Here is a 16,156-nt window from a genome sequence, read left to right on the forward strand (position 1 = left end):
TAAACACAAATAGCTACACTGCCCACCGCACACATACGCAGCACAAGAATGAATTACCAAGGAGATAGTGGACCCTAATTTTCCCTAAAAATTCTCTCTGAATATGAGCTCAAAGGGGGACCATACAAACCCAGCGATAGTGTTTGGTAATATGCTCCAAGGCTCTTTCAAGGCTCTTGCTTGTGCATTGTTTGAGAGGGCTAAATGTGAGTACAGAGGTGAAAATGGATGAGATTTTTGCTGCCTCAGTTCAACCGCTAATGCTGAGAGAAAGGTTGTTGAAGTTTATTTCCAGCTGAATGATTGATGTGGCTTCATTCAGGCATATTCATTCACTCACCTTTCAAAGGCTGTTTATAAATCACTTAAAGGGAAGGGAAACCTTTCATTTCCTCACCAAATTATCATCCATTTCCATCCAAGTATAACCAAAACACTGTTGTGTCATTAGGAACTCTTTTCAACACGGGCAGGCTGAGCTAAAAAAATAAATAAACTACCAAACGTCCATAAATAACAAATAACACCTAACGTTTCTTGTTTGTCAAATCTGGAACCCATTTTTTTGCATTTTCAGGTAACAACTTGAGTAGCACATTAATGTTGTAGCACAATGACTCCATTCATTAACTGGGCCTGAAATACCATTTCACAGCAGATGCCATCTTTCCACCTGCACGCAGGACGTCGAGTCGAGCCACAGCAATAATACTCATTCCATTTTTTTGGGCAGCTTTCATCCATAAATGGCTCAGGTATGTATATTTAAGGCTGGACAAAAAAAATACAATTGTCAAATGAAGCAGCAGTTGGTCTGAATCACGAAATTGAGGTCAGATTTATTAAGTCGCTCGAGGGACCTTGCGTCGGTTTTCAGAGGAATCGTGTTTTTCATACCTGATATATATATATATATATATATATATATATATATATATATATATATATATATATATATATATATATATATATATATATATACACTCCGTCCTGGCAATGCTATGGCAAACCATCGCAAATAGTGAGAAAATATTTCGTAAAATGTTGATAATTGATCGTTTTCATGACTCCTCCTCATATTAGAGATGTCAAAAAGACAGTTGTGTGCAGAGCGAGGCCAACCCAAACATGCCATTACCCAGGCGGACCCGTGGCACTGTCTGATGACCTCGGCTCTCGGAGCGTGTCCAACGAATTGACCCTAATACACTGCAGCTGCGAAGGCCATTGCATAATTACAGATACATGAAGACATCATACATCCTGGATATCCTGGACAGTGATACCCGAGGTCTGTTAGCATAAAGTCCCACCTTAATTGGTATAAATTGCTAATTGAGATGTGTTTTGAAAAGGGATGACGCCCACAGTTGCCCAGCACAGTATTGCCTGTGAGCTTTGCAATAACCAAGGACCAATGTGAACAATCCCATGGGCGTAATTCAAACTGATGAGGAACTGGAGGAGGAATGGCACGTCTGGGTGATATAAGGCATTAAATCCGGACTGTTTCAATATTTAGTTCTTTAACACGCGACTCAGGATTACATTGGTTGGGCCTTGCATCCGGTTGTTCCAACTTCCAACCTTTTTGTAAAAGGTTTCATGTGCTGGTTTACTGTACATGTATGCAGCTGTCAAGTGGTTAAAAATAGAGGGTGTAAGAGAAAGAGCCGGTGCCAAAATGAAAAAGGACCTCACGCAGGCCTCTCATCCAACACCTTTCAGCAGATATGAGACACTCACAATTAATCGAGCAGTTCGTCCATAAAGGAATTAACCTTTGACAGGAAAGGCCAGCTAGGTCACCCTTGATACAAGTCAGTATTTGACCATCCGTGTCCATCCGTGTCTGAGGACGTTGGGAGATGACGTGGAAACCGGCCACTAGGAGCAGCAGTGAGCACTGTTACCTTTAAGTATGTTTCGGTTTTGCTAGGGCATTGTGGACAAGGATGGTGGATGGGTGTAGGCATCTGCCTCTCATGCCAAAGGTTGCAAGTTGAAATCCAACAATAGAAAGTTGTTTTTGACATTTTTGTTTTAAGCCTGTCCCAAACCTTACCCTGACCTTAACCTTTCGGAGTGAATGTCTAACCTTAAGATTTTGGAGTTAATGGCTGAACTTAACCCTTACAAATTCAGAGTTAATGCCTAAAACTAACCTTAAACACTTCTAAATTTGACATTTGGAACAACTTTGAAATTTGACGTTTGAGAAACATGGAAGAACGTCTAATTCTGACGTGAGACTGTGAGAGCTAGTTGGGTAAGGCGGTGTGTGTCTAATCTCGACACACCTCTGTGACACCAGGCTTCAAAGTGGGACTCTTCAACAGTATGGGTGAGCCCTCTCTGGTCTATCCCTTCGTCATTCGATGTATCTTATCCAACACACACACTCACGCACAAGCATACATGCACAAAGGCACACACACACACACACACACACACACACACACACACACACACACACACACACACACACACACACACACACACACACACACACACACACACACACACACACACACACACACACACACACACACACACACACACACACACACACACACACACACACACACACACACACACACATTGCCAATCTACAGTACAGGCATGCACACACACACAATCTAGTGGCTCCTAAATGAGCTATCTTTTAGCTTACACAGCAGAGCACATTCTAACAAAAACAATTGTGCTATCTAGAACCTAAAAGTGTTCTTCGGCTGTCCCCATAGGATAGCTATTTGAAGAACCCTTTTTGCTTCCAGGTAGAACCCTTTTTGTTCCAGGTAGAACCCTTTTGGGTTCCATGTAGAGCCCTTTCTACATAGGGTTCTGCATGGAACCCAAAAGGGTTCTGCCTGGAACCAGAAAGGGTTCTGCCTGGAACCAGAAAGGGTTATCCTATGGGGACAGCTGAAGAACCCTTTTGGAACCTTTTTTTCTAAATGTACGTTACACTGCTGATGCTGTACTTTGACAAACATTTTCTCTATAAACATGAATCCACCTAAAAGATTACCTCACGCTGTGATCAAACTGGATGATACTGTACAACAGCCAGAAGAGCTGTATATAGAGCCACTAACATTGTATATCCTTACCAAACCAAGGCGCCAAATAGTTGGCTGAGACATCACTGGGTCACAGTTCAGTGTTTCCAGGCAGAAGTTGGATTTCAGTGGGGTGTTTATCTAGTTGTAGAGGGTGAAAGGAAAGCTGTGGTGATATCACAAGAGGGTGTTAGCCACAATGCTAATGCGGGCTAATACACACACAGGCCTAAAGCAGTCTTAGAAAGCCCTCCATGTGATCCTCTGGCAAAAACATTGCCATAGACACAACACAGATATGAGTGGTACCTATATCAATAAATCCATTACTATAGTATTTCAACAGGTAATTTAGATGATATATTAAATGTACAGGTAATTGACAAAATAAAAATAAACACCAAAATAAAGTGTTTTAATAGGGCAGAGTGCCACCTCAAGCTGTCAGAACAGCTTCAATGCACCTTGGCATAGAGTCTGAAACGCTATTGGAGGGTTGCAACACCATTATTCTGTGAGAAATTCCCTAATTTAGTGTTTTGTTGATGGTGGTGGAAAACCCGTTCCAGAACACTCCCAGAAGTGTTCAATTGGGTTGAGATCTTGTGACTAAGACTCACACACATACACACATACACACCATTTAGCCATGGTAGCAAAAATAATGGGCAACTGGGCATTTTTAGACATGACCTTAAGCATGATGGTATCTTTTAATTGCTTCATTAAATCAGGAACCACACCTGTGTGGAATCACCTGCTTTCAAAATACTTTATATCCCTCATTTACTCAAGTGTTTCCTTTATTTGGTCAGTTACCTGTTTGTCAACGTAAATAACTAATGTCTTCGGCGTCATCAACTCCTCTATCTAAAAAGTGAAGCGAGAGATGTTAGTGTTTGTTAAGTAGCACTCAGCTGGGGCTTCAGTACTCATCCTACTGTGCGAACCAGGGACCCTCTGCACACATCAACAACAGTCACCCACGAAGCATCGTTACCCATCGCTCCACTAAAGCCGCGGCCCTTGCAGAGCAAGGGGAACTACTACTTCAAGGTCTCAGAGCAAGTGACGTCACCGATTGAAACGCTATTTAGCGCGCACCGCTAACTAAGCTAGCCGTTTCACATCCGTTACACGTACAAATTACAGCCCCCAAGCTCTGCTACTGAGAATAAACGTTGGTGCCCAACTCTCCGATGAGCTCAGCCTCTCTGTCTCCTTAATCTGCTGGGGCTTACAGAAACCATCACAAGTCTGGTTTATAGGAACATCTTGTTTGCATTCTCTCAACCAGATACATAAACTGACATGCTCTGCCAATGTAACTGACTCCTGAGCAGCGATGCTGCTTGTTTGTTAGCGACGGTGGTGGTACTGTTTTGACGTGAGAAGATAAGGAGCCGCCGTACCCAGGACCATGTATAGTAGAGACATTATACTGTACAAACACAGTACTCTTTTTGTAATGAACATCTGAACTTAATTCAATCAAAATGAGGAGTGGGGTGATATATTTCTGTTAATAGAATAGTTTGGTGTTTCATTTCTCCTGATCACCATTTCGTGGAGAACCACCTGGTGAACACGCTTCCTTTCTTTTCTTTCCCTTCTTGCATGATGGAGGCCTCAGGGGCAGAGTTACTGTCTTGACTGGTCTTTTTCTCGTTCTCCTGTACATTATCACTACTGCCCGCCTCTCCCCTACGCCTCTGCTCCTCCATCTCCCCATTCCTCCTCTCTCACTTTTTCCTCCACCTTCCGCCACTCCGTTCCTCTCCCTCTCCCTCAACTATGACAGACGAAATAAGAAAAAAATCCAGAAAATCACATTGTAGGATTTTTAATTAAATTATTTGCAAATTATGGTGGAAAATAAGTATTTGGTCACCTACAAACAAGCAAGATTTCTGTCTCTCACAGACCTGTAACTTCTTCTTTAAGAGGCTCCTCTGTCCTCCACTCGTTACATGTATTAATGGCACCTGTTTGAAATTGTTATCAGTATAAAAGACACCGGTCCACAACCTCAAACAGTCACACTCCAAACTCCACTATGGCCATGACCAAAGAGCTGTCAAAGGACACCAGAAACAAAATTATAGACCTGCACCAGGCTGGGAAGACTGAATCTGCAATAGGTAAGCAGCTTGGTTTGAAGAAATCAACTGTGGGAGCAATTATTAGGAAATGGAAGACATACAAGACCACTGATAATCTCCCTCGATCTGGGGCTCCACTCAAGATCTCACCCCGTGGGGTCAAAATGATCACAAGAACAGTGAGCAAAAATCCCAGAACCACACGGGGGGACCTAGTGAATGACCTGCAGAGAGCTGGGACCAAAGTAACAAAGCCTAGCATCAGTAACACACTACGCAGCCAGGGACTCAAATCCTGCAGTGCCAGACGTGTCCCCCTGCTTAAGCCAGTACATGTCCAGGCCCATCTGAGGTTTGCTAGAGAGCATTTGGATGATCCAGAAGAAGATTGGGAGAATGTCATATGGTCAGATTGTCGTGTTTGGAGGACAAAGAATGCTGAGTTGCATCCAAAGAATACATTTACATTTACACTTAAGTCATTTAGCAGAATACCATACCTACTGTGAAGCATGGGGGTGGAAACATCATGCTTTGGGGCTATTTTTCTGCAAAGAGAGCATTTAAAGGTCCTGGAGGGGCATAGCCAGTCTCCAGATCTCAATCCCATAAAAATCTTTGGAGGGAGTTGAAAGTCCATGTTGCCCAGCAACAGCCCCAAAATATCACTGCTCTAGAGGAGATCTGCATGGAGGAATGGGCCAAAATACCAGCAACAGTGTGTGAAAACCTTGTGAAGACTTACAGAAAATGTTTGACCTCTGTCATTGCCAACAAAGGGTATATAACAAAGTATTGAGACAAACTTTTATTATTGACCAAATACTTATTTTCCACCATAATTTGCAAATAAATTCATTAAAAATCCTACAATGTGATTTTCTGGAATTTTTTTTCTCATTTTGTCTGTCATAGTTGAAGTGTACCTATGATGAAAATTACAGGTCCCTCTCATCTTTTTACGTGGGAGAACTTGCACAATTGGTGGCTGACTAAATACTTTTTTGCCCCACTGTATGTGCCCTCGGCTCCCTCTGTCCTTGTCGGTTATTGTTCCCATGTCCGTTGTTTACGACTTCTGCCACCTGCCTCTTTTCTGCAGCCCAGTGTTTTTGCATACCTGTTTGTTTTGGGTGTATTAAAAACCCCTATTGTGTATTCCTGCGATTCTCTCCAAAATCCTTCATACCAGTGTGACAGGCGTGACACCAGGTGTAGCAGGCAAATACATTCTACCTCTGTGAAAGAACTCTAAAGGATTTGAATTACAACCATATATTTAGAACTTAGTATTAGATTTAGCTTTCTATTTCCGTTCAAATATGAATACAGTGTTTCCATTGCTCAGCCTGACTTACTATTCTTGGCTTACTTGGCGTACTTTGCGTACTTCACTAAATAAACACACACACACACACACACACACACACACACACACACACACACACACACACACACACACACACACACACACACACACACACACACACACACACACACACACACACACACACACACACACACACACACACACACACACACACACACACACACACACACACACACACACACACACACACACACACACACACACACACACTCACACCTGGCTGTGCTGTTCCATTTCTCTCTCACACCCTCACAGCTGGTAATCTTGTTGTCAGGGTTATTATTAGGGCTTGTGGCCCTTGGCTAGCCTTTTTATATATTGGTGCTGCTTTCATCAGCCCGATCCTCCCTATTGCTCTTTATCTGTTTGCCCTTAACCTTTCCCCCCATGGCTCCGTTGGCCAATGTTACGCTACTGGAGTATAAAGAACGTTGATAAACGTTTGAATCTAAGGTCTCATATATCTAGGTCCCCAACGTGCTAATCGCGGCCTGATATTGCACTATAACTGTTATTTTACAGATCTGTTACATGTACCTTGCGTTAACCTGAAGGGTTAAAAAAAAAATCTCTTTAGATATTCATGTTGGAGTACAGACAGTCCTACATCAATGATTCAATATTGTTCTTCTGCATGTGGCAATCACTAGTTATTTGTGGCATGAAGAGGAAAATGCCCGTGTGCAAGAAAATGCCAGTGTGCACAGCATGGAAGATATGTGATACTACATCCATACGGTTAAACTGGGTTATTGGTTGGACCTGGTGCCTAAACACAAGCAACTACATAAAATACATGAAAAGTACAGTAACCAAATAACCAGTGGAGGGAGTTTAAAATACATGTTCAATGAAAATACAATTCTTAGATTTTCACCTCTCTCTGTCACCTACATTCTTAACCTTCCACTTGTGTCCTTAAGTCATTTGTACAGATAGATTTCACCTTGCACAATACTAAACAATTTCCCACTAATGAACGTGGATTCATAATGCAAGACCTGAAATCTGAGATGTGGAAGGCTTTCCTTTTCTTTTGCCACATATTTCGGTTTGGGCTCTTTCCAATCGCTTATTATGAGGATAGTCCATCGTTGTAAATACACATTTCTTCTTAATTGACTTGCCTATAGTTAAATAAATGCTGAATTTAAAAAAAAGAAATTTAAAAAATAACCATGTTCTCAATACAATGGTCAAATGCCAAATTTGGTGATCAGACAACAAAGTAAAAGCCTAAATTATTGACAGCCTCGATAAAGATAAGTAATAATGACTGTATAAAATAAATAATTAAAATACTGAGCTATATTGTATACTCAAATAAATGGGGAAATTATATTATGAAATACTAATAAAATAGCTCAGAGAAAGAGATTTTTTTTAACAAGTAATATTTACAAGTAAAAAATAATTTCGAAACACACTGTACGTCTCCACGTCAGGCCCCTCCTGGGCGAGCAAGATGCCGAATTCCTCCAAAGCTACGGGTAGGGTTTGAGTCGACCATTTAGACCCTTTTAGATAGCGCTGACAGTTTGTTCTGACCTGGATTTATGTCTATTTAGTGTTGTAATCCCCTCAAGAGCACTTTAATACTGTAATCAAGAACATATCACTATGGCGGGAAGGACGAGGGTAAAAATACGGTTGATTTATCATCTCCTGTGATGTCCCTTATGTGGCATTGCCAAAGAAAGTGTCAGCTTATTCTCAGAGTCTGTCGACCCACCTACCTGTCACGCCGCCTGCTGAGTTCAGCACATGTCATATGGGGACCTCGGTGGAGCCACTCTCTCATACAGTCAGGTGTGACTCTTGCCTTCACCCATTGTCCTCCTCTTCAGGGCTAACGGGGAAAGTGGCAGTGACAGACGAACCCGGACTCTGGTCCAGAGGAGCTCATCGTTCTGGGCCGTTCTCCATGTGTTGAGAGCTAACTTGGCAACGGGCTCACAGCATATGAAGGTGCTTAGCACAAGACCTCTCCCACTCTCCCTCACCATGGCAGGACAGGAAGAAAAAATAGCTAGCATGTTAAGAGCATCAGGAGTTGGATGAAGTGTTGAAAGGCTGGCGAGTGTCCAACGGAGTATGAAATGCTCAATATGGTGTGATGTTATAGACAAGCTATAGATGATATACAAGTTTTCGTTTTGCGCACATCTGCTGTTCATTATATTCAAATAGGGAAATAGTATCTCTGGCACGATCGCATCTTCTGAAAGACTTGTCTTGTGCTGTGTGGTTGGATAATTAATTATTGAAATTAAGACATGGACCTAGATCAGTAAACCACAGGCCTCTGCACAATGTTTCATGAAATATAATATTTTCAACAGCTTGTGATGGGTTCACAAAATGTTCTTGGTTCATATTGTTTGTAACAGGATTTTATTTTAACACAAACTTGGCACAGAGTGAGCTTCAACATTACCTTCGACCTTCTCAATGCTGGCCCCTTGCCTCACGAGCCATGGACCTTCAGTATCATTTTTGACATTCTAGGAGAATTGGAGTGTTACCTTCACATCGAATATAACTATGTGTTTTTAAACCCAACTCAAGCTTGGAAGTGATGAAATGAAAAACTTTGTAGTAACGACCTTTCAATCCTTTTATGAACATTGTATTTTGGGAGGCATTACCTGTGGCTCCAAAGGCCATAACTTTCAGCACAGCAACTTCCATTGCTACTCAAAAACAAACAAGGAAGTTGGAGGTTTGAGATTACCCCTTGTTGCAGTTATTGTATCAACTGTTTTCAGAACATTGACACCCCAGACGGTTGTGTGGTTATTGAAAACAAAATGGCTGCCATGTTCCATTATGGTAAGTCATGTTCCATGGCAACAATGTATTTTAGTAAAAGTTTCAATACACCGTTTACATAACCTTCAAAGGCACCACAACACCACCTTTACACCCAGGAGAAGACCATTGCTGACATGGAGACATATGTTTGTGATGGTAACACACATGGCCAGATTCTGGTTTTGGCTGACTATGAAATCCTTGCTGTTCACTTTATTTATCATAATTGTTTTGCTTGCCCACAACCTGAGGTACGGCATGCCAAAGCCTTGAACAAGAAAAAAAATGCCGAAACATTGTCCACAAAATCACACTCAGTCTCTGGCTGCATTTCTAATATTTTCCTCTCAATCATATTATTGCCATCTGAAACCGATTGACGTGTTTCACATCAAGTTTGCTGGCTTCTAATCACATCTTTGATAAGGAAGTCTGATAAAGTCACGATGAAAGTACACAGTGAATTGAAATGGTCTGCTCGGAACGTTTTTTGACTTACTTATTACCACAACTCACCTCCATCGTCAGTATTCACAAATCCACACAACCATATGCTGCTGCCTACTGCTTTACCACTTCACCTAAACAGGATCTTGAATTTGACTTCACATGGGAATAAAATGCCAGTTGTAACATGCTACTGAATGTTATTATTGGATAGCTGTCTTCATTTATAAGATCATTGTAACAGACTGATTACGACAACCCAGGGTAATTACTCATAAAGAGCATATTGAAGTTGGAATCCACACTTCTGGCTTTGTCAAATGTTTTCCATGTTAAGTACACATGGGCTTCACTCAGTACAGAGCGTCGGGTGGCTGTCACTCAGACACGGTTGAACGAGCAGAGAATGTGCGCTAGCCGTGCCCGCCGTCTGCCCATCTGTGAAAACGGGGAAACGACACTGCATGACCGGTCCCCAGTTCTGTAAACTGTTAGAAAACTAGGATCAACAAACAGAACCACCACAGTCAGCAAGCTGGTCAAACTCTGGGTCAGAAAGGTTGCACACCATGTGCTGGTGCTTTCGGCCCCCCTCTTTATGGAATTTAGTTCTAGTATTTTTCTACGAGCTAATAGGGACTTCAGTGCATGACAAGTACATAGACATACACTCAAAGAACCACCTGAAGCCCGTACACGCCTATCCTGAGGCACGGAGAGAGGGGGAGCTCCATTGATTGTGTTTATCGTTGGCCCCCTGACCCACACAACAAAGTGACGTGATGTAAACCATTGGACCACTTCTGGTTTTATTTGATGTGACAGTCTCACGGTAAACATATGCTTAGCGTGACCAAGCTTATCCTTGTCCTCCACTTTCCACCCTAACGACTTGACATGAAATTGATGAGTGCAAATTAGCAACCACGTGAACAGAAATGACATAGATCAAAGTCAATAATAAATGTGCGTCGATGGTGAAACGAGGGTATTCGTTTTTAGATAGTACGTGAAGAATCTAACTCCCCGAAATGGCCTTTTTCCACGTAGTAAAGTTACTTCACATCGTAAAGAAAAGTGTGGCGGAGGATAGTGGGTCTGGTTTGTACCACGGTCAGTGTTCCTGACGGGTGATCCCCTCCCTCATATCAAAACGGAGGATAACTTGCTGTTGGCTGAAGACACGTCGAGCTGACTGTTTTATTATTTTCCTGTGTAATACAGAGCTACATCAGAAAAGTGTTTAAGGTCCTCGCTAAACTCTGTCACCTCATTGTGTTGCAGATCAGTGAGGCACGCGTCGCCAACCATGACACAATGATCCTTTACAGACCCTTTTCATATTCAGGGACTAAGAGAAAGCAGCTCAGACTTCCCTATGTGGAAATACTGGACTTATGGTACACTTGGGCTCCATGTCCTCCATCTTCTTCTCATCATTTTTAGTTGGGGTCCCATAAAAGTCTCCCATAATCAGAAAGTCTTGTCAACCTAAGGGAGTGTTGCTGTCAGCAGTGTGTTACAGCATTTATTTATATTGCTTTGACATTACACAACCCGCACACAATCTTAAAGAAGCCTAAACTTAACCTCGCAACAAGAGATAAAAAATAATGACTTTGGCTTCTTGGCAAAGAGATTTAGGAGTACACGTAGAGATGTGGTCATACTGTATCTAGGCTTTTTTTTCATGAAGGTCTTATCATAGAATAAGCTCATGCCATATCTCTCCTAAATGCATTTGAAAACATCACAGTTTGGCATAGTCCCATGCTTGGCAGAGGTTCTCAGACTATCAGTGTTGTACTATCAGAGCTTCAATAGGTGGCCACCACTTCACATGCGTACAAGAAGATAATTTGGTGCAAGAGAGCTTCATTTGGATTCTGCTGAGCACAATTTATCTCAGCAATTGAATGTTTCTTTAATGTTGCTAATCTTGGGTTGCTTTTACACTTTCTGTGTGCTTTTCTGAGAAGTGCATGTCCTTTTCGAGGCAGATCAGCTTTTGCTTGTACAGATCCAGTTCAAGTGTGCTTCGAGCAGCTTGAGGTTCAGAGTGAGGTTTGTCTCCATTATTACACTGTGGCTTCAGATTTGTGGCTTATTTGGCAAAAAACACTAGAGCTAAAACAATTTATTTTCTCAGGGCGGGTCATCGATCTGGTGAAGAGAATGTGAGAACGAAAGTGATATAATCAAATCACTCCGAGTTAACTGCAAGAATGCACAATCGAATTGAAGAGACGTGGAGGAGATGTCAAAACAGATCGAGGAAGTGTCCATGACAGCTCACATTGACCGGTGCACGTTTGTAGGGTTACCTGGGTAGTTCAATTATACATCAACTGACAAAAAGCACACACACACACACACAAACACACACACACACACACACACACACACACACACACACACACACACACACACACACACACACACACACACACACACACACACACACACACACACACACACACACACACACACACACACACACACACACACACACACACACACACACACACACACACACACAGGTGTAGATGGAGTCTCCTGACATAACAGTGTGACACTAATCATTTTCTGCAGTTGGCATTAAATAAAGGCATGCCATTGAAACGATCCGACGTGCCAGTCAGTCAGCCTTGTAGGGCCTACTCCACCTGTCCCCCTGTACATGGCTATCTAACTGGGTACTATTCTTAGACCAGTAGCTATCTCTAATATCACACAGGAATTCGCAGGTCTGGTGCCAGTGGATGGAAAATATCCGGGCAGGGGGAATAGGAGAGTGGAGGGCCATAGTCTCTGCAGGTGCTACTCTGGATTTAGATCTAGATACAGGGAGAGAAATAGAAACAAATGGACTATTGTGGTGAGGACATCTTGGTAGTTAATAAACGTACATGTTATGAAATCGTTTGTCAAAAATGTCATGAAAATCTTATGAATAAGTCATTTGTGCATCTCATAGCCAAATGTATACCAATAGAGCCAAGGGTTTCTTTATTTTAGCATGTGAGAGTGAGCGGATGTGAGCCAAGCCCGATATGTTTTCCACCTTTATTGGGTAAGCAACTAAATATTATATTATAACAATGAGTTGCACTTTACCTATGTATTAATTTGCATTGTATTACCAGATATGTGCCTGTATTTCTCTCTAATTTACCACAAAAAAACATTCCATTACCCTCATTTCCGGACTATTGCTTCACAATTTCAATGTTCCTACAGTGAGCCATTCAAAAGCAGGTGGGGGTGACTCAATACTACTGAGGCTTTGTAAAGTCAGTCAACTGTAAATGGATACAGGATTCATCATCCCACTGTTTGTGTCTGAAAACATGAAAAGGGCTGGCTTTAATGTTATGGGTCACATGGGACTTGGTTGCCATACATGTCAGTTGCCATTTTGTCCAGAGAGCAAATATTTACATTTCCAGTCCATAAAACATGATATAAAACAGTAGGTTGTGGTGGGCATTTATCTAGCTGGATTACAAGTTCCTCCACAGGTGTGTTGGCCTTTGTTTCATACACAGGCAATGTTTTAGTTCACTAGTGAAAAGGGATTGATTTACTGCTATTTTTGTGTTTATGTAAAATTGTCTAAATGTCCCCATTTTTTTTCCTTTTGCATGTCGTTTTGTTAAACAAGACATGAGACATGTGCACAGATGTGAACTATATTATCATAAATGACAGGCTTTGACTCGCGGCTTTTCAAATAAAGGTATAATTGATGAACAACAACATAAATACTCCAGAAGATGAATTTCATAGAAACATTTAATCACATGAGCAAACAAGGCTGGAACATCTTACATAGTGTTAATAGAATGAATTATGAATGAACGTCTTATTTGGCTTTGCTACAAGAAGTACATTATCTATCAAAGCCAAGCAGATCTACAGCAACGTGACCTGGATAGTTGTTACATCAAGCACAAGTAAGATTCATCTGTTGTACATGAGTCCTCATATTGTACGTTTCCTGACAATAAAATAAAAAGAAATGTCCTCTCACTGTCAACTGCGTTTATTTTCAGCAAACTTAACATGTGTAAATATTTGTATGAACATAACAAGATTCAACAACCGAGACATAAACTGAACAAGTTCCACAGACATGTGACTAACAGAAATGAAATGATGTGTCCTTGAACAAAGGGGGGGTCAAAATCAAAAGTAACAGTCAGTATCTGGTGTGGCCACCAGCTGCAATAAGTACTGCAGTACATCTCCTCCTCGTGGACTGCACCAGATTTGCGAGTTCTGGCTGTGAGATGTTACTCCACTCTTCCCCCAAGGCACCTGCAAGTTCCCGGACATTTCTGGGGGGAACGGCCCTAGCTCTCACCCTCCGATCCAACAGGTCCCAGACGTGCTCAATGGGATTGAGATCCGGGCTCTTCGCTGGCAATATGCAGAACACTGATATTCCTGTCTTGCAGGAAATCATGCACAAAACGAGCAGTATGGCTGGTGGCATTGCTGGATGAGCCTGCAGGAGGGATACCACATGAAGGAGGAGGATGCCTTCCCTGTAACGCACAGCGGTGAGATTGCCTGCAATGACAACAAGCTCAGTCCAATGATGCTGTGACACACCGCCCCAGACCACATCGGACCCTCCACCTCCAAATCGATTCCGCTCCAGAGTACAGGCCTCAGTGTAACGCTCATTCCTTCGATGATAAACGTGAATCGGACCATCACCCCCGATGAGACAAAACTGCGACTCGTCAGTGAAGAGCACTTTTTTGCCATTCTTGTCTGGTCCAGCGACGGTGGGTTTGTGCCCATAGGCGACGTTGTTGATGGTGATGTCTGGTGAGGACCTGCCTTACAACAGGCCTACAAAGCCCTTAGTCCAGCCTCTCTCAGCCTATTGTGGACAGTCTGAGCACTGATGGAGGGATTGTGCTTTCCTGGTATAACTCGGGTAGGTGTTGTTGCCATCCTGTACCTGTCCCGCGAGAGTAATGTTCGGATGTACCAATCCTGTGCAGGTGTTGTTACACGTGGTCTGCCACTGCGAGGACATCAGCTGTCCATCCTGTCTCCCTGTAGCACTGTCTTAGGTGTCTTACCGTACGGACATTGCAATTATTGCCCTGGCCACATCTGCAGTCCTCATGCCTCCTTGCAGCATGCCTAAGGCACGTTCAAACAGATGGTCAGGAACCCTGGGCATCTTTCTTTTGGTGTTTTTCAGAGCCGGTAGAAAGGCCTCTTTAGTGGCCTAAGTTTTCATAACTGTGACCTTATTTGCCTACCATCTGTAAGCTGTTAGTGTCTTAACGACCGTTCCACAGGTGCATGTTCAATAATTGTTTATGGTTCATTGAACAAGCATGGGAAACAGTGTTTAAACCCTTTACAATGAATATCTGTGAAGTTATTTGGATTATAACTAATTATCTTTGAAAGACAGGGTCCTGTAAAAGAGCCTTTTCTTTTTTACATTGTTTACATTGTGAACATTATTGTACTCCCATTCTCTCCATTAAAATACTACCATGGTGACAGAATCAACAAAACCCTGCTCTGTCTGGTGTTGGCTGCATCATACCTCATGATATCTGCAAACAGCCCCCAAACAGGCGATGGCTGGAGCGGATAGGCAGACAGAGAAACAGACTCTGCCCTTTTAGGCCTTATCAGATTCTCTACTTCCAACCTTCATGCGTTGGGAGCCAGAGAAGGGAAGTGGGTTCGATTCCCGGGACCACCCATACGTAGAATGTATGCACACATGACTGTAAGTCGCTTTGGATAAAAGCGTCTGCTAAATGGCATATATTATTATTATTATATAAGTGTACTGCAAGTAAACCTGAAATGTACCCATCCCTATCCCCATTCATCTCAGGGGGTTGATGTATCCTCCTGTGTGTCATGAAAACACAGGCCAGCACTGTCAAGAAAACCAAGGCAAGGGTTAACTAGAAGAGGATGAACACACACACGAACTCTATCTGTGGCTAATTGCGTGTGACTTCTATGTTTCAGCACCACTTTGGTGCTTTTACATCCCAGTAAGTGAACCTGATAGGCAACTACATTTGAGTCAGGAACGGATGGATAATGATGGAATAGACGAAAGACAAAGTACCATAGGTGAACACATTTATTGCTCTCACGTGGGTGATCTCATCCACACACACACACACACACACACACACACACACACACACACACACACACACACACACACACACACACACACACACACACACACACACACACACACACACACACACACACACACACACACACACACACACACACACACACACTTACTTTGACTTGATATGTGTTGTTGATTC

This window comes from Oncorhynchus gorbuscha, linkage group LG09, assembly GCF_021184085.1.
Source record: "Oncorhynchus gorbuscha isolate QuinsamMale2020 ecotype Even-year linkage group LG09, OgorEven_v1.0, whole genome shotgun sequence".
In the NCBI taxonomy this organism is placed as follows: domain Eukaryota; kingdom Metazoa; phylum Chordata; class Actinopteri; order Salmoniformes; family Salmonidae; genus Oncorhynchus; species Oncorhynchus gorbuscha.